General features: G+C 32.4%; 2 long non-coding RNA genes across 2 annotated transcripts; one reads left to right on the top strand and one right to left on the bottom strand.

Annotated features, from left to right (window-relative positions):
- Nucleotides 1-968: 968 nt before the first annotated feature.
- On the bottom strand, nucleotides 969-1,787 carry LOC129941419 (uncharacterized). Its single transcript, XR_008780857.1, has 2 exons — nucleotides 1,704-1,787; nucleotides 969-1,638 (listed from the first exon to the last, which is right to left on the bottom strand). It is a non-coding gene; the product is annotated as an uncharacterized LOC129941419 (long non-coding RNA).
- A 2-nt stretch (nucleotides 1,788-1,789) lies between these two features.
- On the top strand, nucleotides 1,790-2,678 carry LOC129941420 (uncharacterized). The gene is made up of 2 exons (XR_008780858.1): nucleotides 1,790-2,219; nucleotides 2,287-2,678. It is a non-coding gene; the product is annotated as an uncharacterized LOC129941420 (long non-coding RNA).
- Nucleotides 2,679-25,197: the final 22,519 nt, after the last annotated feature.

Here is a 25,197-nt window from a genome sequence, read left to right as displayed (position 1 = left end):
TATACATATATATATTCTCTGATCATATATATTCAGACTTGACTGACTGACTATAGGTATACACTAGCTTTTTATTATCAAATTCAGCAACTCATTCATGTCCCAAAACTATAAATTTGCAAAGAAAAGAATTTTGTTTGTTGGTTAAGAGAAAAATAAAATTTGTTGTTTATGTATAAGAATAATAACAAATAAGCTATATTAATAAAAATATTATTAAGTGCTTAGTCAAAATGCTTAATATATCTATAAAATAGATACGTAAGTAAGAATAGGTCTAAGAATATAGAAACAAAAACCTATAAAAACTTATATAGCTTAAAAAAAACAAAGCTTACAATCTAAGGGAGAAAGGTTTTTCTATCAAGTTGAAGCTTTTTCGTTTATCGATTTATTTGCAGCTTAAAGTTGAGCTTTTTTTTGTAAATTAATTAAGAGTTAGCTTTTCTTAAGTTATTTTTATGTTAATATAGATTTGTTTTTAAGTTCTTCGTTGCGTTGTTGAAAACAGCAAGTTTAGATATATATTTTTTTTTGGTTTTAAAGTTGAACTGTAAAAAAGCTTTTCAATCAAACAACCGAGTAGAGAAAAAGCTCCTATTGTTCGGGAAAGTTTGTTAATTTTTATACATCTATATATTTAAATATGTTGAAGATGAAGCGATTTTGAGGTGGTTTCCTGTCCTCACGAAATGGAGGCCAAGAAGAAGAATATTCGTGTGTGATGTGATGTACACGTTCATATAAATTATGTATTTTTTTTTTTAAATGCGAAACTTTTGATGATGAAATGAATATTTATTTTGTTTTTGCACTGCGCAGTGGAATAAAATAATGATATCGATTGAAATTTGTTGTCGAGAAGTTTCTTGAATATTACATTTTCAGTACACAGCGTTAAAGTATATGTAAAAAATTTTAAAACGCATTTTTTGGAAAGATTTGATGTGTTAATAACTTTTCTTTAAAAAAAAAAACACTTATGAACTATTGGATTTTAATTAAAACTTTGCACTATTGTCGATTTCTTTTTTTTTTTGTTTAATTTATTTACCTTCCTATGCAAACCTGGATTGAGGTCTTTATTGAATTAAATCTCATAATTTCCCTTAATTTTGCACGCCCTTAATCTCCAGCACCATCTTATGCCAGTTGGTTCTCTTTAAACTTCTTTAAAATTCCTTCCAAATTTTGTGAGTGTTTCGAGATTAAAAAAACGCCCTTCACAGGAAAATAACGCCTATGCGCAACCTCTTTTAAGGGCCCATCGATGATAGGAGAGAAAAATTTTCTTTTTTCACACACCAGCTATTCCAGAATTCAGCAAATTTTTTATATAATATACCAAACACTATCCAGGATCTAGCAGACGTTGATTGATGCCAATGCAATTTTCCAACAACAAAGTGCACTTTTTCAAAACTTTTTCTTCACACTTCAAATACATTTTCTTTTCTACTTTTTCAAACAAAAATTGAAAACTTTAACCACACAATAAAAAAGAAACTTTTCTTTTTAATTCAACTTTTAAACTATAGATGTCACTTGTAATACACCAGATAAACGAATGAGCTGGCAACTGAATTAACGGTCTTATTTATAGTCAGAGTTGTTGGGAAAGGAAAATTCCATTGCGTTCTAGAAAATAGGGGAAATAAATTGTTATTTACTTTGTTGTATATAAGGGGAACGGACTTATATACTCGGCAATGAGACAATGGAATTGAATTTTGTGTACGTGAGAAACTGAGAAGTTTATTTGTTTGCTTGGTTGGTTTTTGCCTTTTTGGTTTTTAGGCAGCTGCAGGTATTGAGAATCGGAGGGTAGGAAACGTTTTAAAGTATGTAGCAATGAGTGTACACATATCTTCAAAATGTTGTTGTTGTTACAATGGGAGGATGTACAAAATGAAAATGTGCAATGAAAATGCCTGTTTTCTCATCTAGAATGCGCGAATTTATTGATTTTTCTTTTTTGAGAAAATTCTAGAAGCGAAATTTTAGATGTTAAAATTTATAGCTTAATTTTTCTAATAAATTAAATTGAAAATAGCATTTTTCATCAGGTTTTGTGCTTTATCTTTATTTTTCTTTATCACTATAATCTTGATTTCTTTTCACGTTGCACGTAACTACGGAGAAATATGAACCCCCCTTTAAAAGCTAGAAAATAGCCTACAAAACATACCTACAAAGCTATAACTACTAATTTGAATTAGGTTTTATTAATTAAATACCTTCATACATCTTATACTCGTAGATCATTAATGCTTTCTTTTAAACTAGGTTCAACAGTCAGTGACTTGGATGCCGAACCTGTTTGCGGTGCTTTTTCAAGGCAAATATTTCAAATCCATTTGGATCTTTTTTATACCTACCTACATAAATCTCGGATTTGCATTTCAAAGAGGAATCTACATTAAGCAAAAAGAAAATTCATGTTATTGTTTAAACTATAACACAATTTACATAGTATTTTATTACTTAAATTATTTCAAACGCAAAACAATGGGGACCATGCGGCATGCCTATACCTATGTATCTACAATAGTTCTATAACTTATACTTACTCAAGTATATTTGTTTTTAGACTTTAGCATTAATGTATTAGTTACTAAAATAGGTTTGTTGTTATTTGGTATCTAATTATAGTTGTTTGTTTATTTGAAGAAATTTCTTGGCACTTTAAAATTGAATTGAATTAAAAAGGCTTATCGACCTATGAAGGTATAGTTAGAGGTATCTGATAGGTGCAAAAATATTCTAATTTTCTGTATTGTAACATGAAACAAATTTAATTAATTTTAGGTTCTTTTTCTCTTGAATAATTTTTTTAAATTTCTTGGCTTCCTAAAGCTTCCCTGAAATATCGAACTTAAAGTCGATTCACCTTTTATAGGTACCTACCTACCTAAATTTATTTGGTTTCCTAACTCGAATAAGCGTGTAGGTATATAGATAAATATGATTATTGTAAATTAGTCTATTCAAATTATCAATAAAGGAACTTCATTTCGGCAAGTTTACTGATTTCAAGCATTAAACATAGGTACAATTTAAGATAGGAATATAAAACTTTGTTTTAAGACTTAAAATACATGTTGGTCTTAGGAGAGTAGGTACCCATAGTAGAAGTTAAGTTCATTCCGAACTATGAGAAATATTAATATTTTAAGCCTTGCATTTAAATTTAAAATAGAAACAATGGGCAGGTTAAGACAACATAAGGGACTAAATTTACAGTCAGCTACATTTTTTGACAGGACAACTAGTAAGTTTTAGAAACGTCATAATCCGAACTTTATTTCACTAACCTCTACCTTCAGTTGATCGTGGACAAACTACAGACCCACGCTGATAACTTCCCATGCCCATCCCGTCTGTCGATTTGTCTTGCTCAAAAGTTTGTCTATATGTACTAGTATCAATTTTACCAAATGTTCGTACTATTTTTTGTAGATTTTATTTTTTATGAAAAAACGGACTGTTGGATTTTTATATAAAAATCATTGAATATTGAAAATAATATTTTTGAAAAGATATTTGAGCCGAAAATCAATTTTTACCAACTTTTATTCATTTTTTTAGGTTTTTATTTTTTGTAAAAAAACTGTCAATTCGATTTTTCCCAAAATTTTACCCAATGTTAAAAAAACAATATTTCTTATAAGATAAAATTAGTTTGAAGCCAATATTTCAAAGTTTTGAAAAGATATTTGAGTCGAAAATCAATTTTTACCAACTTTTATTAATTTTTTTTCGGTTTTTAATTTTTTGTACAAAAACTGTAAATTCGATTCTATTCAAAGCTTTACTGAATGTTGACCACAATATTTTTTGAAAGATAAAAGTAAATTAAAGCCAATATCTCAAAGTTTTGAAAAGATATTTGAGTCGATATTCAATTTTTACCAACCTTTGTTATTTTTTTCGGTTTTTAATTTTTTGTAAAAAAAACTATCAATTCGATTTTTTTCAAAATCTTACTGCACGTTGAAAACAATAGTTTTTGAAAGATAAAAGTGAATTTAAGCCAATATCCCAAAGCTTTGAAAAGATATTTGAGTCGAAAATGAATTTTTACCAACTTTTATTATTTTTTTTAGGTTTTTATTTTTTGTAAAAAAACTGTCAATTCGATTTTTTTCAAAATTTTATTGAATGTTAAAAACAATATTTGTTATAAGATAAAATAAGTTTTAAGCCTAAATTTTAAGTTTTTGAAAAGATATTTGAATCGATATTCAATTTTTACCAACTTTGAGTAATGTTTTTTTTAGATTTTTATTTTTTATAAAAAAAACTGTCAATTCGATTTTTCTCAAAATTTTATCAGATTTCAAAAACATTGTTCCCCGTTGCTCAAAATTGTTTTCGAGATAAAAACAATGCTCAAAATTGTTTTCGAGATGAAATTATATTTTAGTCGTTAAATTTTGGAGGCGACAATTTTTTTTTTCAGTTTTTTTGATTTATAAAAAAAACCGTTAGATAGATTTTTTTCAAAAAATATATTTCTTTGAGATCACGTTAAAATTTATTATATAAAATTTAATTCAAGTCTCTAGCGTTTTTAGTTCGTAAGATATTTAGGGTTAACCAACATTTTCACCTTTTTTTAAACTGCTATGGTAAAAAAACCACCCACGCAATTTCCTTGAGAGCCCTTTCTGCATCTTTCTGCCTTTTGAAGTCGATATCTCTTCTGGTTCTTGAGCTATGGACAATGAAAAAAACGTCGCGAACGTACGGACGTACGAACGTACGGACGTACGAACGTACGTACACACGCACGCACAGACATCTTTCTAAAAATCTTTTATTTCGATTCTATTGACCCTGAAACGTCGAGAAATGTCAAAATTTTCAATTTGACAAATCGGACCCATTACAATAACTTCCTATGGGAAGTTAAAAAACAACTATGGTAACTAGTGGGTACGTAGTCAAAAATCAACTAGCTTTGTGAATGCATAATTGCACTACAAAGCTAGTCAATACGGAACTGTCATAATTATGACAAATACAAATATATAAAATAAGAAACATTTGTTTTCAGAGCTTTAAATTTCTTTTTAAATTCAATAAAACCAAATAGAAGATATAATATGATTGATTTATATATGTATTTAAATACCGAAAGATTCATTTCATTTTGAATTCTCGTGTCCTTACCAAGCAGCTGACTGTGAAACGTCAAAACCATGTGTGCACTAACTTTGGAGCCGAAATTTTAACACTACGTCGGAGGGGAAATTTCAACTTCTTTTGTAGTTAGATTAAGCCAATCAGAATCCCTTGACTATTTAGCCACTAGCTTTGTGAATGCGACCTATTTTGTTAACAACAAAATATAAAATTTGGGTATACGAGAGATTTAGCTAACGGAACTATTAATGCAAATTGTTGATTGAGTCAAGAATATGGGAAAATAAATCCGGTCACAAGAATACACGTAAATTGTAACGTTTCGGAAAAACGTTACCGTTAATAAATTATCTTTTCTCATTTGGGTACCACAGTTGTTTTTTTTTTTTTTAATCCATCCTGTAACAGGAAAAATATCAATTTTGCTACTCAAAAATGACTGCTTATCACCGGCTGGCATCGTATTTCTTTTTCAAATTGACAAGGAACCTTATTACAATAAACATTAGATGAGATTGCACAGAAAATAAATAAACCATTGAGTAATAAAGTTGAGCTTTTTGTTGAATGAAAAAATATGATCAATTTTGATTTTGACATAAGTAGACTTGACGTAATAGTAAGGGAGATTTTTCTTGACTAACGTTCCAGTCAACTTTCCAATAAAGTTGCCTTAATTGGAAAGCAATTTTTTGGCAACTGACCAATCAGATGCCTAGCTTTCAAGTCCCTTATGTCGTCTGAACCTGCCAAATTAGATTGTGTTATAATTGCATACTTTTGCATACAAAATACAAACATTTTTGCAAAATAAAAAAAAAATTGTGACTTGTGTAGGTATGAAAATAGAGCAGTTAAAAAAAACAAAACATATTCGCTATCGGTATGGAACGCCAAAGAAAAGATTAATGCTTGATGTCGTATTGAATAAAAAAGCTTACCTGGGGCTTTCTGCTATAGAACTTACGATTCCCTTAAATGATGATAAGCGGAAACCCGAATGTGAGCTACACCTAAATGTAATATTTGTTTGCATTTCATTTGACATTTCACAACTTCAGTCTATTACGAAAATGGGCTTTCAAATCAAAATGCGTGGACTTCGTGATTTTTTCGGTCAATTTAACCGTTTTAAGGTGCATGAAATTGGAAAAAATCGTGCAAAAATTTGAGTAAACCGAGCCTGTAGAAGATATGGAAATAATTGCTGTTGTTCACGATAGTGTGGATAAAGAACGGTCCATCTCAATTCGTCGTCATGTCCAACAATTGCACAATTGCTTAAAAACTTGCATTTACACGCCTACAAGGTGCAGGTGACTTAAGAATTAAAGTCTTGTGACCATTTCAAGTGCCGTCGTCAATGGTCAGAATGGTGGATAGAAAAAGCAACAGGGGATGATCAATTTTTGAAGAAAATCACCTTCTCACCTCAGTGGATTCGTCAATGAGCAAGGGCGAATGATTCACCAAATAGTGGGCGTTTGTTTCGTCTTTGGCGGCATCATGAGGCCGTATTTTTACGAAAATGAGGCCGGTCAGGCAGTTACTGTGAATAGTGTTCTCTACTGTGAAATGATAACGAACTTTTTATGACCCAAATTGGAAGATATGGATGTGGATTAAACTGGTGCCACTTGCACACCTAGCGAAGCAATGGCTCTTTTGCGCTTACGTAAAAAATTCAATGGCAGTGTTATCTCACATGGTGGAGATGTCAATTGGCCGTACATTGACAACTTTTGGCTATTGTACCCGGACAAAGATTAGTTTCTGGAATGTGAGAATGCTCTTGGATGCAGAAAGCGAAGGCTTACACGACGCAAAATTCATTTTTTTTTTTTTCATTTCATTTTTTTTTTTATTCATTCATATAAATTACTTAAAGCTAGATACAATTATACAAATTAAATTAAATTGAATGAAGTAAAAAATAGTAATCATTCTTTAACTTATTAAGTTAGTGTTGAATGACACGTTTCAATAAATATAATTTTAATAAAGGTCTGATGTGGGGTGACAATCAGTACAAAGTAAATTCGTTATTATAATTATAATAAATGAACACAATATTTTAATCATTATACAATTATTTAATTTAAGATGCAAAAGTAGAATTAAAAGATAAAAATGAAGAAGAAGGTTAAAAATGAAGAAAAAATCAAAAAACGTAGGAAGAAATAGAAAAAAATTAACTTAACAATTTCAAAAGGTAAATTAATTATTGTTATTTTGTGCTGATAATTAATTTGGGATTCTTAAAATGGATTCAATATGCTCAGTTTCAACAGTGAATAGCCAGTCCTTGACTTTTTTCAAAAAAGAACTCAACCGGGTAGTGTTTCTGATAAAAACAGGTAGTTTATTAAAAAATTTAGGTGCTGTAGCAATGTAAAAAAGTGAAAAATGTGTTCTACGAGTGAAAGGTTCATTCATAAGGTGCAAGCTGTTTGTGCGTAGATCATAAATTTCTGAGTTTCTACTGGGGATGTTGCCACTTTGTTTAAAAAATTCTTTGAGTACTTTAAAAACATAGAGATGTCTCATTGGTAGAATTTGCAATTCCTTGTATAGGGGCCAACTTGAAGCTAGTCGATTTTTGTTAGAAATAATTCTTATCAAGTGTTTTTGTGCTATCAATAGAGGTCTAAAATTATTAGCATAGCACCCACCCCAACTGGTTATACCATATTGAAGTTTTGACTGTGCAAGACCGTTATAAATACATTTTAATACTTTTTTTGAGCAAAATGGTTTTATAAGATACATTTTCCGAGAAACCAACATCAAATGCGATTTTAAAGTGCGAGTATGTTCCTTCCAGTTCAAATTTGAATCAATTAAAACCCCTAAATATTTAAAATGCAATACTGATTCGATTTTAAAACAACTATTGGAGCATTGAAATCTAGGATTAAAATTGCTCCTACCATACTTGTGAATAGGAAGACAAAATTTTTTGCAGTTATGGGCATGAAAGTATAGGTTGTAATCAGGAAGACTATTTCCAGATACTTTGAAGGTCACCAGTTTTGTTTTTTCGCTGATGATAAGCTTATGAGCAGTAAACCATGTCCTTAGTGTTTCTAGATCTTCTTCAATTTTTGTTATACAATCAAATAACGTGCTAAATTGATAAGTGAAGGCTATATCATCTGCAAAAGCAGTAGATGATCCATTAAGTTTTAACTCGAATATTGAGTTTATATAAATTAGGAAAAATAACGGACCAAGGACAGATCCTTGTGGAACACCATTTTTTAAATAACGGGAATCGCTATAGGTCCCATTTACAACAACTTTTTGTTCCCTTTCTATCAAATAGGATTGAAGCCATTCAAAAGTTTTTCCTCTTAAACCTGCACTGTAAAGTTTATCGAGAAGAATGCTGTGTTCAACCATATCAAATGCTTTTGTCATGTCAACAAAAAGTGCAATGGTGGACTTATTTGCATTAAGGCTGCCATATAATTCACTACATAATCGTAGAATAGCATCTTCTGTAGACATGTTTTGTCTAAAACCAAATTGGTTTTTACTAAAAAAGTTATTTTTATCCAAAAACGACATGATTCGCACCTTCATAAGTTTTTCGAAAACTTTGGAGATAGTTGGAAGCAAAGATATCGGTCTATAGTTTGATATATTATTTTTTTTACCTTTTTTAAACAGCGGAATAACTTCGGCACTTTTTAAATTTTTAGGAAAACAACCGCTTTCAACACTTGCATTAAATAAGTACATCAAAACATCCACAACATAAAACGCAATTTTTTTAAGAAGAGTACTAGAAATTCCATCAGAAGTACTTGAATTTTTGTTTTTAAGCGATAGAATAACTTTTAATATTTCTTGTGATGTTATAGAATTATAGACAAAACTATTACATTGTATACCAGACATTAAAATTGAACTCATCGAGCAATCACAACTACAGTAAGAATCAACTCTAGGCTTAATTTTATCAGATATTTCAGTGAAGTATTTATTAATTTGATTAGAAATTGAACTTGAATCAGTAAAGGAAACACCATCAACTTCTAAATTTTTTATTTCAATTGGTTGCCTTTCTTTACCTAAAATGTTATCAACAACTCTCCATTCCTCTCTGACATTTCCTCTAGCTTTTAAAAACGCATCCGTATATCGAGCTACCTCAATATGTTTCTTAACAGTTTTACAGAGAGAAATATAGTGTTTTCTAAGATTTTCATTAAGCGGATGTTTTTTACATTTTTTACTAAAAGCATTCTTCCTATTTATGAGTTTGAGGAGCCCTTTATTCATCCAAGGCTTTAAATGCTTTAACCTTGAACTTTTGGTTGACGAAGATGTTCAAGATTTGATATGCTTTTCTAAGATTGAAAAGAATACATCAAAAGCTTCAGAAGGGTCACTTTCTAAAAACACTGGATCCCAGAATTCATATTTTAAGCACTCATTTAGTAAAAAGTAATCAATATAATTAATGGTTTTTTTGAGATTTTTTTGACGTGGCGTTAAGTCAGAATTAAAAAAAATTAGTCATCGCTATCATTCTGTGGTCTGTTATCATTAGATCATACACTTTTCCATTTGAAGATTTCTTGTAATTTTTAAACCTAGCAAATGTGTGGTCTATACAAGTACTAGAGGAGTCTGTCACACGAGTTGCTTCGTTTATGTAACTTTTAAGACCATTAGCTGCCATAAGTAGTAAATAATTTTCAGAATCATTATCCGTTTCATTTAAAATGTCAATATTTATGTCACCTAATAAGAGTAAGTTCTTGGCCTTAGTTATACTCAAGACATTGCTCAATTCATCAATGAAAATACTTTTACAAAAACTATGCAGCCTATATATACAATACATGACATATAGCTATCATTTTTATAACAAAATGATAACTTCAATACATCCGCACTAGTAATTTCAACTTTTGAGCTTCACAAAAAATATCATCTCTTACATAAACAGCTATACCACCTGAGGCATATACTTCATTGCAATTAGCAAACATTGCGTTTCAATATGCGCTAAAAAAGATGAAAAATTTTTTCTTAAACTACGAATATTTTGATGTAAACAAAAACAATTATCAACAAAATTAGATGCAATGACTGGATAAACACATATTTCAGGGACTGAAGGCGGGACAGAAATAGAACTATTAATATTCATATTTTATCAAAATCAGCAGCACAAAATATTCTTACTGGTTTGTCACCCTCACTCCTACGCATATAAACTCTCCCATTCTTAGTCCAAACATATTTAAATCCCATCTCAGTTTTCAGTGATAATGCCTTGTTAAGCAATTGGCGAGTCTCATATGTTAAGCAATCGTTCACAAAAATATTTTCTGATTTTCTTTTCGCATCAAACAGATTAGTTGTAAGCTTCAATTACAGTGAGAGTTAAGGCGTTATAAGATGGATATCTTAGGGCTTATAGTGAAGTACGATGGTTGAGGTTGGACAAATATAAGTATCTAACGCGTAACCCTGTAATTTTTTATTCCGGAAAATCAGACGAGTCGATAGACCGAGAAGCGTGTGGAGAAAAAATGTCGAGAAGGAACCGTCGAAATTGGGTAAGAGCTCAAACACATCAAAAACATCACAAGGTTTCTATGACATTAATAATAGCCGCGTTTTATTATCACCATGATAGATTAAGATCCAGCTTTGTGTTTGGATCTAAATTTGAAATCCATTCATCAATTTGAAGGCCGAAAACGAAACGAAAATTTATCTTTTAATTATAAAATTTTATATTGCTTTAGCGTAAATATGTCTATTAACATCGTTATCAAGAAATCGACAGTACAATCCCTAACTTATCACTCTTGATATGAAATTTTATTAACATACCTACATAGATTACAGAATATTGCACATTTTTAAATGGAATAACTGAGGACATATAATAATAAGAAATACATTAATAAATTAGGGTATGAAAATAAAAGGTGAAACTTTGTTTTAAAAGTTTTGGTATCATCTTACACCTATAAATTATATAAATAGTTAGGTTACTTCTTTACTGAAAGAATTCGACAAAGATTCCAAAGACTTTTTACTTACCTTCAATTGACCATTTCCCTTAAATTATTTTAGTTTTTAAATCAGGATAGATAAAAACCTAAATTTGTACATAAATAGAATATAGACAGGTAACCAGTTGTTATTATTTGATTTTTAAGTCCAGAATTTATAAAATGTCTAGCTAACTGGTTCTTATCCCAGTTCATTATACATATTTTGATGCCTCTTTGATGGTGTAAATAGGTATGTTAAAAAAAAGACCGGTAGATACGAAAACCGGTATAGTTCAATAATAACACAAGTTCTAAATCTTGTGTCTAAAATAAAAATTCGAAATTAATCTTCCTTGGTTTGAGAATTTCAATTTTAAGAATTTCCGGGAATTTTGCAAATATTCGAGAAGTTTCTGAAACAAACAAAGCATGGGTAGTTTTTATGTTTATATATATTCAGAAAAGATATGTACCTAAAATAGTTATGGACCATCCTTCTTGCCTACATAGCACACAAATGGTTTAACTACCTATGTATCTTTTTATACAAGCCCTGCCATCTGCGCATAATCCTGAAAACATTCAGAAATATGTACCTATCTAACTTATACGCTTATGTAAGATATGAACTCCGTTTTTTTCTGTTTCAAATAAAATATAAACAGAAATCTAGATTCTGGAATATTCTTCATAACATGTTCCTTCCTACATATATGGGTACTTGAACAAACACATTTTTTTTATTTGAGATCTGCTGAACTGGAAATAGGTGTTTCTTCAAAAAGAGTTTATAGTTAGAAAGCTACAGAATATAATTTTTTTGTTACAAAAAGAAGGGTGCAAGGTATCACGTGTGTTAATGTAGAAAAATCTCCAATAGACAAAATTTACGTGGTTAGGAAACTACCTAACTTATTTTTTTAATGACAGGTACCTTTATGAACACAAGGTTCTTATTTTATTTTATTGACAAATTGTTAAATATCGTGGTGAATAAAATAATTATTTAACATATAAAATGGCAGCACTAGACATTGTATCTCAAACGGATTTAGTAATTTTGATAATTAGCAAGCTACTTATTGTGGGCACTTAAGATGCACAAGTCAAATTAAAAAGACAATATAAGGGACTTCATTTGCATTCAACTGGGTTTTTTAAAAGCAAATTTTGACATATTTAACTAGTTGGTTTTCACGTCAAACTAGAAACCTTACTTCACTAACCTCAACCTTTACTTGAGAGTGGAAAAAACTACCAAAAAACAAAACTCTCCTCAGGCAAGCTAATTCCTTCTCTACCTGTATTTTATATCTAAAAAAAAATTAATTATTCATTTTCTAATTTGACAAAGAACCCTTTTACAAAAAGCATTGGATGGAATTGTGTAAAAAAATAAATAAATCACGGAGTAATAAAGTTCAGCTTTCAGTTGAATAAAAAAATTATGAAAGTATCCTTTTTGTGAGCTGTCATTTTGACATATGTAAGTAGAATTGACTTGGTGGTCAGGGATATTTGTCTCACTTCAATAACGTTGCTTTAAATAAAAGGCCATTTTTTGTTAGCTGGCCAATCAAATAGTAGAAACTTACCTTGCTTCAAGTCCCTCTTCTTGGAACTTCAGTGAGGACCAATTTATAAATGTGAACTTCAACGTTCAAATAGAATAACATCCGTACCAAAATTTTGGATCTTTTTTTAAGCATGAGTGATTTCAAAAATGTTTGCTTTATGCCTTCGCTTATTATAATTAGAGTCTATATTTGGTTATTATGTCTTGAAGCTTATAACTATTGACAATATCGAAACCAAAACGGAAACCTTAATCTTTATTAAACCAAGTTTGAAAGAAAAGTAATTTTTCATTTAAAAAATTGACAAACTATTTTTAAAAACTTAACTATAGATAGGTAAATAACTAAATATAAAGTAGAAGTATATGATTCATATTATAAAATTATAGGTACAATACTGGGCAAAACTTTTTCAACTTTTGAGGTTAGTAAGCTTGATTTCTCAAGTTAGTTTTGGCCGGGACTTTGATTCAAAAAACTGTTTGATAGGATAAATTCTTACTAAACAACGTTGAAAAATATAGGGGAATTTGTAAGTTATCTGCCATTCCTACACTTTTAGAAAGTTTAATTAAAATAAAACTATATTTTCTTGTGATCCAACATGGATTTATTTCTGGAAGATCGTCCGTTACTAATTTAGCTAGTTTTTCTTCTTTCGTGGTTGAATCTATTGAAACCCAAAGCCAAGTTGATGCTATTTATACTGACTTCAGCAAAGCCTTCGATTCTGTATGTCAGAATATATTACTTCGTAAGCTTCAATTATTCGGCATACATTAAAGTCTACTTAAGTGGATCGGCTCATTCCTAATTGGTAGAGTGCAAGAAGTAAAAATAGGAATATACTTCAAGGCCTTTTAGATGTACTTCAGGTGTTTCTCAATGTAGTCATCTTGGTCCTTTGCTGTTTATAATATTTATTGATGATGTTGTCAACCATATTAATTTTAGCCAAATTTATGCTGATGACCTCAAACTATTTTTAAAAGTAACAAGAGACTACGATTGCATTAAACTTCAAATGGATTTAGATAACTTATCCTGTTTGTGTAAGTCAAACAGCCTAAACCTCAACGTTAAAAAATGCTTTGTTATTTCTATCTCCAAGAAAAATTTTATTTACGAGTTTCCTTATTCTCTAGGATCCAGCCACCTTCAAAGAACTTTTAAAGTTAAAGATCTAGGGGTTACATTCGATCCCAAATTTTCTTTTGTTCATCATGTTAATGCCACCATCGCCAAAGCTAACTCAATGTTAGGATTTATAAAAAAAAATTCAACTGTTTTTTCCGACCCCTACACCTTTGTTGCGTTCTATACTACTTTAGTAAGATCTACTTTGGAATATGTTGATGTCATCTGGAACCCTCAAAAGATCCAAAATCGTTTTACAAGGTATGTTTTTATAAAATGCATTGGAATTTCTGTCCAAACTCCCTAGCCAGGCAAAGTCTTCTAGGTCTGCAGCTGCTCAAATCTCGAAGAACTATTCATGATATAATTTTTGTGCGTGATATTATGTGCTACCATATTAAATGCCCTACCTTACTGTCTTTAATTTGTATTTATGCTACAACAAGACCGTTGAGGGAAAGACACCTTCTTCTTTAACCTAGACATAGAACAAACTACGGAATGAATTGATCAATTTCAAGGTCAGTTAGGGAGTTCAATGAAATAAATGGATCAAGATGATCATTTCCATTTCCAGAATAAAATTCAAAAATGATTTATTGTACTTATTTAATGTAATTTCATTTTTGTTTAATGTTAACTTTATTTACCTAAATAGTTCTAAGGTAATCTGTGGAGCTTGTTACTCGTAGGTGAAATAAATAAATCAATAAATAAATAAATAAATTTAAAAAAGGTTTTGTTTCAAAAATGGCGGATCGGATCATCGGATTAAAATCCAGAATTTTGATTGATTTCAAAAAAGGAGCATCACAAAAAGAAACTTCAAAGATAAATTCCATTCCCAAATCAACTATTTGTAGAATCTTTAAAAGTGGAAAGGTGTTATCATATAAAGGGGAGGAAGATGATTAAAAAATAACGGATTTCTTCCGGAGAAGAAACCCCACGGCCGCGCAGGCCAGATTCGTTGTTTTCAGATATCAAAAGAGTCATTTATTTAACAAATATAATATGAAAGCTCGTTTGGCTTTTCCAAAAACTCATCTCAATTGGATTCCCCAAAATGGAAAACGGTCTTATTTTCTGACAATTCAAATTTTAATATGCAGTGATCGGGTGGAAAACGACATGTCAGGAGGGCAAAAGGTGTAAAGGTAAATCAAAAATACAATAAAGGGACGGTCAAACATGGAGGTGGTTCAATTTTGGTCTTGAGCTTTTTCTCTGACCAAGAAATCGGGCCAATTCAACAAGTGGAGGTCATAATTAAATCTGAAGACTATGTAGACATCCTTTGTAACACCATACTGCCTTATGCCCATTGTTCCAACACGACAATAATCCCAAACACAAGTCGAAGTTGGCCACAAGGTGGATTACAGAAAAAAAGAGGTTTTACCATAACCAACCCAACCGCCAGACCTAAACTCAATAGAGAACCTGTAGAATATTGTGAAGAGAAGAATTCTTAGCAAAATGTTTAAGCACAAAACTGACCTATTTGCTGGAATTCAGAGGCAGTGGAATGACATTCCAAAAACGGTTAGTAATAAGTTTATAGCTTCTATGCCTAGAAGATATACAGCTGTTGTAAAAAATAAAGTGTACGCTATTAAATATTAGCATTAACTTGTCTGAAAGAAGAAGTTTGAAATTTAGTTGTAAGGTCTAAGTTGCAAAAGTTTTGCACAGCAATTTTACGAAGTATTAAAGTATTTAGTTATTTATTTTTTGTTTAAGTGAAGAGTGTTAATTTTGTTTCCAACAATTATAATAACGTTATATCAAAAAAGTTTAGAAAACTAAAGAAAGAATTTTAATGTTTGATTTTCTAAGCAATCTTTTTTAATGAAAAATATAGCTTCTGTATATAGGTGTACGTTATCAAGATAACTTGTCTTCTTACTCGCCTAACACTTATAACAATTTTTGTTTATTGTAAAATAATTAACCTTTAAGATGAATTCATTGAGTTTGAATTTACTTTTTGAATTCGCACATGTATAAATATCATAAACCGGGCTCTTACGACACAATCTCAATATACCTCCAATTGAGGTTTGTGCAATTAACTAATGTTGTGAATGGTGTTATGTGTGCTGTTTGAGCAGTTAACTGTCGAAAAATTTAAAAAAGAAATTAAAGAAATGTATTCCAAATGTCCTTTAGGACTAAACGAAAATAAATTTATTCGGAATGGATGGAAAACAGTTTGTTCGTCACCCAAAGTGCGAGGCTTACAATCCGCAGTACACAAAACCAAACGTGAAGCATAGTAGTGGCAGTATAACGTTATGGGGTTGTTTTTCTTAGCTGGACGTTGGTCCAATATTCATTATAGATGGCATAATGACAAAGGAGTCGTATGTGGACATACTGCAAAATGTTATGCTCCCGTGGGCTGACGAAGATATGTCACTTAAATGGCGTTTCCAGCAAGACAACGACCCTAAGCATACGGCAAAATCAACAAAGCTCTGGTCTCAGCGAAACAAATTGGACGTAATGGAGTGGCCTTCTCAATCAGCGGATCTAAATGCTATTGAGAACCTCTGGAATGAACTGAAAATTGAGGTTAGTAAGCATAAGCCTACCAACAAAGCTGATCTATGGAGAATTGTCCAAGAAGTGTGGTATTCTATTCCACAAGAAAAGTGCAAGACTCTATGCCAAATCAAATGGATGAAGTGTTGAAAAATAAAGGGTTTTCAACGAAATATTAAATATTCATTGCTAATAAATAAAAACAAATGCATTGGTTAACAAAGTGTGTTGAGTTTTGTTAAATTAATCAAGTGTTGCTCTTATTATGACCAACTTGTTGGGAAGCTTAAAATGGACTACAAAATTTTGCACACCTCTTTTAATTTAAAAAAAAATGTATATACAAAAATAAAGAACATACTTTTAGTGGTATAAAACAATAATATTTTTTAATATTTGCCTACTGTAAGTACTACACACAATATTAGCATTTTTAAGTATGAATGTACATATGTATGTACATATATTAGTATCTTATTTCGGAATGAGTGGATGTGTATTAATTGTGAAAATAATATACATACATATATACTATATACTGTTTATACCACTGTTCACTAAACACCAAATTAAGCCAATTGGATGTGACATTTAACCTTATTGGCTTACTAACCTCGCCTACACTTTTTCTAGGTAAATCAATTTTAAAATTAATATGACTCACTCTACATTCGGCGATGATGTAATTAATTTTAATGTGTCATCATTTTCAATGATTGTTTTATAATTTCACAAGTTTACAAAATTCGTTTGTTTTACATTCTAGAGCAAATTCATATTTACATATACAGCTGCGACCAAAAAAATAGCACTGAAACGTATCAAAAGGTTTATGATGCAGAAAAACTTTATTAATAGATATTATTTAATAATATTCTGTTAAATTAAAAACTTTCTTCAGTTCTTTGAATAATTATGAGAAAAATGGAACTAAAATGCAGTCCATTTTTTTAAGATTTCTTAACTTTTCTCATCTGTCCATAGAACATTCATTTCCTTTGTTATGGGCCATTCTACATGGGTTTGCGCGAATTGCATCCATTTGGTCACGTTTTTTTTGTCAGAAGCTGTACGTTTTTTGGACTGCGGGCATATAAACCATTATCCCTTAATTGCCTGCGCACTGTTTCTACACTTCCTGTCACATTTAACACCACTTTCAGCATTCACTTCCGTAGCTGCTAAAAACGGTTCCTTTTTGCTCTGTCCAATCAGTCGCCTCACCATCAGACAGACATTGCTCGCTTCCGCCCACGTGTTTCGGATTTTATAGCAAATATTAAGGCATTGCCGATCTATTTATTTGAACACCCGAGCTTGAATTTTGGATTTTTCTGTTTCAATGCCGCCACGCGGCTTTGTTCTAAATAATTTCAAACACACATAACCGAATGAAGCTTCACATGTACGATTGGTGCTATTTTTTACCGGCACTGTATCTTGTCTTTGGTCTGCTCTAAAGCATTTAAAAAAGAAACTTTTGTTAAGAAGATATGTAGATCCTATCAACACTTTGCAAATAATAGGCAAACTCCATTCTGACCTGACACGAAGATTCATCATAATGGGATCTGAAACACTTTTGCAATTTTAATTGACTGGGTCAATAATTCCATGTCTATTGTCTTTTGATATCTTTAAGAATACCTCAAGAGGACTTTATCGACTACAAGAAACTAAACTTCGAGAGATTTCAATTTGATATCGAAGGAAAAATTGTGCTTCCACCAGCGAATCGAAACCTCCAGGACAATGAAATTGATGAGGCTGTCGAGTCCATAGAATCAACCATTTCAATCGCTCTTGATACCCAACAAATTCATAGTTCAACGAAGGACAGATACCAATAACTCCCGGAATATGTTTAAAATGTATACTCTCACCAACAAGGCTGGGAAAGCGCCTTCAGAGGATCCATTAGAGGGAACTCAATAGGGTAAACTCCGAATACCGGACTATCAAGAGTGAACTGGAATGTGTGAACATCATGTTCCGAAACTCCATCAGACACCACAATGACATAAAAGAGATTGAGGGAGATAAAACCTGGACCAAATGCCTTCAAGGAAATCAACCGCTTCATCGGTAGGAGGAAATCCCTGCCGGAAGTCATGATGAGCAACAATACCGAGCTAACGTCTTCCTGGACGAAGTAGAAACCTCCATCTAGTTGACTCAACTGCCAAACATTGTAGTTCAATTTGACGACAACTGCAAAGCCGATGAACCAGCTAATATCCACAGATTCTGCAATCCTGAAGAGATAGCTTAACATCATTTATAACTTGAAGCCGAAGAAGCCAACTGGAATGGACGGGATTTCTAACTCTACCTGTCCTGAAAAGACTTCCGCACGTTTTTATAATCTTGACTATTATCATAAATAACTGAATCAACACCGGCTATTTCATAAAAAACTGGAAGACAGCCAAAGTAGTGGCAATTCCCAAGAAAGGCAGCACCAATATGATCTCCAACTACAGGCCGGTATCACTCCTCAACAACATCAGAAAAATTCTGGAAGAAGTGATATTAAGAAGGCTGGAGAAATTCTGCAACGAACAAAACATCATCCCCGACATGCAGTTTGGATTCCGACAAGCTCACTCAACGATCTATCCACTCCTAAGTTTTCAGTCCGATGTCACCGCCGCTCTCAATAGCCACCGAGCCACAGTTGGATGCTTTCTGGATGTCGTGAAAGCTTTCGACAGCGTATGGATTGAGGCCCTCATCCATAAGCTCCGAATTTTTAATATCCCACAGCCAATAATGAAAATTTTGTTTTCTTTTCTTTCTTGCAGAAACTTCTTCGTAAAAATCGACAGTTGCAAGTCAACGATTCAAGACGTAAAGGCGGGAGTCGACCAAGGATCAAAACTTGGACCGTTCCTCTACAGCCTGATGACATCTGACCAGCCAGTGCCAATGGATTGTGAGAACTTGCTGTTTGCGGATGACTCACTCAGCAGCCCAAAAAGTCGAAGCACACATAAGCAAACTCTACGACTACTACCAGAAGTGGGGAATAAGGATAAACACCTCCAAATCGAAGCTGGTGTGCTTCCGGAAATCGTCACCAACATTAGCCGCTGAAGAAGAAAACAATAACTAATTACTAGGTTATCACCTACAGTTTTCCAATATGGTTCACCATATCAAAAACTGCAATGAAAAAACTTAAAGTCTTCGAGAGGCAGTTACTTAGGATATGCACTAATATACAATTCGATCGTCAACCACAGAAGCACTTTAGCAATCGAAGAGTCTACGAAAAAGCTTAAATCAAGCTGGCCTGAAGTCAGCATACTACCACGGCTGAGCGCCGCCACACCCAACCAACCTCCATCAAGACAACCGGGACTGAACGACCCGAGATGAACCTCGCCAACGACAATCTTTTTTTTAGCCATCGATTCCATGTTAAACACATGCCTGTCCCAAAAAAAGGCGAATCCTCCTCTCCCTCTAACTATCATCCAATAGCACTTACGTCCCTTCTTTGCAAGGTCATAGAAACGCTGATTAATTATCAGCTCAGGAAATATCTCGAAGAACGGAAGGTTTTTAATGACCGACACTATGGCTTTCGTAGCAATAGGTCCACTGGTGATCTCATGGTTCATCTCACCGAACAGTGGAACAAATCTTTACATCGTTTTGGAGAAAGTAAGATTATTGCACTTGCTCTCTTATCGAAAATGCATGCATTTGGTATTGATGAATCCCTTCTTCGTTGGGTTAGAAATTACCTTTCTAACCGTTCAATACAAGTTGTATTGGATTGTTTCAAGTCTGAAATTTATAAAATAAATGCTGGTGTCCCCCAGGGCTCCGTTTTGTCTCCGACTCTCTTCCTTATATTCATAAACGATCTTTTGTCTGTCACTTCTAATCTATTAAACTGTTTCGCCGTCAGTTTTTCATATTCGTTTCTAGATTCACATCCTTGTCCTTCGGATGTGGAACTTCAACGTCAGCGTATGATAAGCTCATTAAATTCTGATCTTGACAGCATTGTCCAATGGGGAATCAAAAACCTGTCTCCTGTCGTTAAAGCGTAACGTAACCCCGATGCCACTATCTATGAGTGGCACTTGCATCCAGGAAATCAATCAACTATCAATACTCGGTATGTGTATTACAGACCACCTCTTATGGAATGATCACATATTCGATATCGCCAAAAATTCTGCCAGGTGCTTTGGATTTCTCCGACGATGCAAAAAATTTTTCACCCCTTCTGATCTGGCTATAATCTGCAAAGCTTTCATCCGTCCAAAGCTTGAATATAATTCGCATAAAGATCCTAGAACCAACTCCGCACTCCATCTTTGAGCCGTCAGTAAAGATGGTTGTGTCGAAACCTATCGACACGATGTCATCCTCCCAATCTTCTCTGGATGGGAAAATAACCTTAAAACCCTTACTAAGGCTCAAAGTAGGAGTGCAGTAGTCAGTGCCTACCGAGATAATATCAGAGGGAATCAATTTCGTGGTGTTGCTGTGACCATAAGGTTTTGAAAACAGCTGTTTGATTCCTTCAGCCTAATATCGCTGCAGGAAACTATGTATTTAATAAAAAGGTCGACTGGTAGAAGATCCAAAATAACGTTTAAGGCGTCCGTTGGGCAAGTACGCATGGCCCCTGTGGTGCCCACGCAAGCTCTTCTCTGAACCTTCTTTAGCTTATCCAGGCCCTAGTTCTCAACGAACTGCTGCGCCACCTAATTTATTGTTAAGGCACCAACAAACCTCTATGGAAAAAATAAGGTTTACTGTGTTTTTACGTTCACCCTTCTACAGCCTACTTTTAATTCTTTATCTTCTGAACGTCAGTTTTTCGTGGGTACCAACTACTATGATATTCTCTGCTGTGCATCTGGTTTTGACGATATTTTGCTATCGCTTTTAAGTAGTGAGTAATTGATTTGTATAATTTCTGTATTGCTTCCTTTATTTAAAATAATCTGCAGGCCTAGAAACTTTTTTGAAAAAGTTACAAACTTTATGCTTTTTTCAAATCAAAAGATTCAACGATCTAATGTGAAAGATTAAAAATTTAAAGAAAATATTTGGAAGAGAAGTGTTAATCCTACGAATAATTAATGCACTTAGTAGTACCCATGGTTAGGCCACAGTACTCCCACGCAGAAACGGTTGAGAGTTGTAAGTCACTAGGCCCTAGTTCCAATGGACTGTTGTGCCACCCAATTTATTTATGTATTTTATTTTTAAGTTTGTTGCATTCTAAAACTTATCTAAGAATTCAGGGCAAATGAAACGCCGGAAACCGCTTAGTTACTAAATTGTTAATATACCTACGCATATTTTAGATATGATTTAAACTCTGTGCGTATGTATAATGCAGCTATGCATTTATTTAGATATGTACATGGAAATGTAAGGAGCCTCTTATCTTTTAAATATAAAATGTTTGCAAATTTTATTTGACAAAAATTAAAAAAAAATCCTTGACCTATGAATTTCTTAGGAGGGGAAATAAGTATAGGCAAAGCCAAATTGTATATACTGCTACACATATATACATATATTCATTTTTATCTGTGTTTTAATTCTACATTATTTCAGTTTCAAATCTCATCCCATACCACACACACACACCATTTTGCTAATTCAACGAGTTTTTATATACTTCAACGAGAGGGGAAATGAAAATAAAAATAATCTATTATATCTATATATAACTTTATCATGTCGAAAAATACAGTATGAACCATGTGTGCGTCATTTTTCCCAAATAAATCATATACCTACCTATGTACGTATATATTTAAAAAACACGCATTATAAATTGATTGCCGCCTGCTATGATGAATTATTATACCTACCTATAGATAAAAAAGAAAACGTTTATTTACGTTTTGAAATTATATTTTTAAAATAAATTAATATTTAAAAGTATCTTACCTACTCATTGCGCTTACAGAGCTTCCACTTCGATCAAAAACTACCCGTTGGTCTATATTTTTGAAGAAGTTGTTCACTTGTTTAATTCCTGTGCATAGGTAGGTAGAAACGAGGCTTATATGAGCCTGAGATTGCAATAGTGGTCTACCTTGATTTTTCATTATTTTCATTAAAGCAATAAATAAGAAACACTTGATCTTGAGTTATACTATTTTTTTCGATGGTTGCCCATACCAAATTGCATTGTTTTGATTTTGTATTCAATGGTGCAATGAAAAGCTTTCAAGAATAAAAAATAATAATATGGTTCTACCAGAGACAAATCTTGCCAAATATTTTGATGTCTTGAGCTAAGTAGGTATATAGGTAAATACATCTGTGGCAATAACCCATAACAACATAAGTCGACTTATGCTCAAATTGAGTTAATGATGCAATTTTTTTCCATTTTCTTGTTGCTTCAGTCTGTGAATTTTTCATTTTAATATCTTTGTCCGTTACAAAGATATATGTAGCTCTTTGAAAAAAACATAAGTCAGGAAATTCCAAATAAGCAAAAGGAAAAACAACACAAGTCATAAGTATCCGAAAAACCGAACTACTTATGTCATTAAAGCAATTTCGTTATTCGAAAGCCCACAGACATAAGCCAACTTATACTTTTTTTCCTAATTTTTTTCATTCATTAATGTAGGCACATGTCTACTTATGCTTTTCTTCCGAATTTCGTTAATTCATTCATGTAAGCACATGTCTACTTGTGCTTTTTTCCATTTCAGTGAAGAACACAGTGCCTAGACCTAACTGTACTTAGGTTGTTTTTCCATAATAAGAAATCATCACACATCTGCAGCTAAGTTGACTTATGTCATTTTTCCCTTATTCGTTTCAAACATTTTGTATAAAATAACTGCACTTATTCGTTTATTCCCCAAGCAAATATCCTCTGCTTAAGGTAGTTGTGCTGTATTTGTATAAGGTTCTCATCCAGTTGGTGAACGATCGTCTGCGATTTTCCTAAAAAGTTTGAGTTGTTACAGTGAGTCTAAATTAGTTGATGGAAATAATAATAAACATTATTACTCGTTCCTATTGTTAATTACCTTTAAAAAAAAACTGTGTTAAATATAAAAAGTGTTAAATATATATTAAAAAAAATCATTTGTGAAATAATGAATACTCGGGCAGGTAAAATGTTGGCACTAGCCATTACTAAGGTGGATACAAACTTTGAAAACAAGACTATAAATGCAACAGTGAAGAGTGTTGGTTAGTTTAATTTTGTTTTCTGTTTGATGTTAAACTTAGTATTTGTTTCATAATCTTTTAATAAGTTCCAGTTAAAATAACCGGCAGTAACATTAGTTTTTTATAAAAATAATTATTTGCTTTTATTTTATGTCAAATAGGTCTTAAATATCTTAACTGAAACGAATAAGATATTGTGAAGCAAAGCCTAAGAATAACCTATTTCTCAAGGGATACAATATAATATTACCTTAGTTCAAAAAATCTTTGTAAATTCAGATGCTACTGGCTCTTAACAGATATCCAGCAAAATAATTTTTTTTCTTAAATCGCATCTCCAAAGCACCAAATATTGCATTCCTTTTTGATTTGTGTTTGTTCTTGTTATTAGCATACTTAATGTAGTTTTAATTTCGGATTCTCAATATTGCGTGTAATTTTATTGATAGCCCAACAAAACTTGACTCTTTCCGAGTTTGAAAACGCTCTTCTCAATGAATGCCTTCGAGACGCTACTGCCAATGAAACAACTGTCAATGAACCCGTTTATGACTACTTTGTCCCTTCTCCGTCAGATCCTGTTAACCCCGAGCAGCTAGGAATGACTACTGTCAATAGTGTTGTTCCAGATACCCCCCTTACTGTCCTTGGAGTTCCATCACATCAGCCTTTAGATGCTGACAATGTAGACAAAGAATGCCATGATAATAACAATTCTAAAAAAAAATACGACAGCGACAACGAAATAAGGGCTTGCCCTATAAGTCGCAAGCCGGAAAAGCTGTCGGAGGAAGAAAATTAAAGTACTTGTCTTCATTTCGAAACAACTGCAAGGACAAAATTTCCAATGAAAAACAAAAACTCTTTTTTGAAAAATACTGGACACTTGGGAGCTACAACGCACGAGTTCTTTTCATGAACTCAATGATCACCGTAAAAGATAAGGCCTCAACGAAAGCCAAGAAACCAAACACTGTTTACAAAAAAAAAAACAAATTTCTATTGAATATTCAATTGAATTTGCAAAAGAAAAAATAAAAGTCTGCAAAAAATGTTTCTTGGATTGTTTCGGTGAAACAAATTCATTTATTAGAAGCGTAATTGCAAAAAACATTACATCGGATGGTCTAGATTTGCTGGACAAAAGAGGTTCATCAACACCTACTAATAAACTGCCGTTGAGTAAACTTGATGAGATAAGAAATCAAATAAATAGATTTCCAGCTTATGAGAGCCATTACTGCAGGCGCGACACGACCAAGAAATATTTGCAGCCTGGCCTTACTATAACAAAGATGTACGAGCTTTATTGTTCCGAAGTGGACACCCCAGTCAGTTTATCAAAGTACTCTCAGGTTTTTCGAGAACTTAATCTAAAAATTAAGAGTCCTAAACTGGATACCTGTGGAACTTGCGATAGATATGCTACTAAAATATCGATTACCCATAACCCTGAAGAAAAGAACACCCTACTGGAGATTCAAACGCTTCATCAAAAAAAAGCTGATGCGGCATATAGCTGCAAGAGACAAGACAAAGTTTTGGCCAGAGAAAACCCAAACACAAAAGTGTACGCTTTTGATTTG

Source organism: Eupeodes corollae, chromosome 1 (genome assembly GCF_945859685.1).
Source record: "Eupeodes corollae chromosome 1, idEupCoro1.1, whole genome shotgun sequence".
In the NCBI taxonomy this organism is placed as follows: Eukaryota; Metazoa; Arthropoda; class Insecta; order Diptera; family Syrphidae; genus Eupeodes; species Eupeodes corollae.
This window is presented reverse-complemented; position numbering and strand designations above follow the sequence as displayed.